This window comes from Propithecus coquereli, unplaced genomic scaffold, assembly GCF_000956105.1.
Source record: "Propithecus coquereli isolate 6110/MARCELLA unplaced genomic scaffold, Pcoq_1.0 Scaffold59, whole genome shotgun sequence".
Lineage (NCBI taxonomy): Eukaryota > Metazoa > Chordata > Mammalia > Primates > Indriidae > Propithecus > Propithecus coquereli.
The window spans coordinates 5378488-5380869 of NW_012151840.1; positions in this window are offsets into that span (position 1 = coordinate 5378488).

Genomic DNA, 2382 nt, shown 5'->3' on the forward strand with positions numbered 1-2382 from the left:
GTAAGACGGAGCTGGGGTGTTTGAGGAGTAGCAAGGAAGCTAGTGTTGCCAAGGTTAAGCTAGTGTTAACATTAATTTTCACTTTCTAAAGCCTCTGATAAAGCAGCAGGGAGAGCCCAGAAAGAAGATAAGAAGGCCGACCCAGGGTTAAAGGTGACAGATCGAGAGCAGGAGAGGCAGGTTTCAGCAGTGTGTAATCAAGCACAGGGAGAAAGTGATGTGTTTCTAGAAAATCTCTGATTCCTCATCCATCTATATAAGTTTTCACTAATTAGTAAAAATCTCTCTGGATCACAGTTTATTCTTTCATAAATTAAGTGGAATAGCTTAGGCCATTTCTGAGGTCATTTTTTGACTCTGACATTCCAAATTGAAGGCCAGTCCCTCAGGCTAGCAAGTCCCAAATTTTTTGAGTTGAATTGTAGCTACATCTTGGATGAGATTCTTAATTCATTAGCAGCACAAGAGGGAAAAATCTGTAGTCAGTAGAAGTCTCCATATTCCTTTGGCAGGTACACCATTTATGGAAAAAAAGGTGTCATGATCCCAAAGAACACTGAGCCAGGGAAGAGCTGGAATAATACCAAGCACCCTAAGGTTATATACTGTTTGCTATTCTACCAAGAAATCACTGATCTTGGCCTTAATACACCAGGCTCAAGGGAACTAGCCAGGAAATCCTTACTTGCTTGGTGCCCTCAGGTTTTGATAAGTAAGATCCAATCAGTACCAAGCATCCTAACTTAAGATTCACATCAACCCCCAAGGAGGGCCCCCTATAAGCAAACTGAGCGGAAGAGAGAGACCCCAGAAGGAGGGGTTGGCTTGGGGAGGAGGTGATGAGCTCAGTGAGGGTGTGTTGTGTTGGTCCTGTTGGTAATGCCCAGGGGGCATTCGGAATTTGAGTCTGGAGAAAAGGTCTAGCTTGGAAAGCAGAAGAGAGAGAGAGAGGAGAGCCTGGGGGTGTGCCCATGGTTGGGGAGATGAGGCAGCAAGAGGAAAAAGATTCAAAAGGGAATGAAGGAGAGCCTAAAGATGAAGCAGCAGAGTTGACAGAACCTTAGGAGAAGAGAACATGATTAAGAAGGCAGAGCTGGTGAACCACATCCAACATTACTATCCTTTAAATATTCGTGCTCCTTGGGTCCATGTGCAACACCTCCTCATTCCTCACACTCTCCCGGGCATGTTGTCCATGCCAGGGTCTTCATTTACTACTATAGGACAATGGCCACTCACATTTATCTCCAGAACCTAGTTCCAGCTCCCACACTTCAAAGCTGTCTCCCAGATGTCTGTAACCAAAATAATACAGGTATCTTGATTTTCATGTATTCATGTATTGAACGTTTACTCATAACCACTGTTCTGTGTATCAGACAGAGGGGAATGAACAAGGCAGAGAAGATTCTTGTCCTCAAGAAGCTTCTAGAGTTTATCATATCCCAAACTGCATTACCATCTTCCCAATCCCCCCCAGGTTACCCTCCCCCTCCCTCCAACTGTGCCCCATCTCAGGAAATGGCACTTCCACTCAGCTGGTTGCCCCGCCAGAAACATGGAGGTCAGCAATGACTCTTTTCCCTCATGCCTCACATCCAACCAAATTCCCAAGTCCATATGATTCTCCACCCAAATATACCTTAAATCCATCCCCAGGCACCCCTGTCCAGCCCAACATGACCTCTCAATCCTGCAGCAGCTTCCTAACTGCCCCCACGCCTCTGGCTTTGCCCTCTCCAGCCCCACCCCGCTTGCCGCAGCCTCTGGTCTGGCTGCATTCCAGCTTCAAGCCCTTCAGTGGGCTCCCCAGGGCTCTCGAGCATGTGAAGCCCAATCCACCTCCCTTAGCTCGCCACCCCAGCTTACCTCCTTCCCTGCCTCGCCCAAAATGCGCCCTCTAAATTCCAACCTCACTGAGCTTGTTTGCCTCCCTCAACACACTGGGCTTTTCTCACATCCTGGCCCGAGCCCTCTGCTGGAGCCCTGGACCCTCCCACCGTCACCACACGTGTACCCACTTACCCTTCACATCCCAGCCTACATGGATTTTCTCCGGAAGACTGTGCTGGACCCCTTAGCTGGGATGAGGTATCCTCCCAAGCGCCATTATGCCCTGTGCCTCTGTGCTCATGGTACTCACATTGGCTGTCTATGTGGGTAAAATGTGTGTCTGTCTTGCTTACTGTCATATCCCATCCCCTGGCACAGTGTCTGGGACATCAGAGAGACTCCAATATTCACCGCATGGTGGGACAGTCAGGAAGGATGAATAGAAGCCTGCTGGGCAGGCCAGTGACCAGCAGGGGAGAAGTTTCAGTAGATGGTGAGGGCACACATTAGAACGTAAGGTGTCCAGGGCTGAGTGGTGAGCAAGGAAAT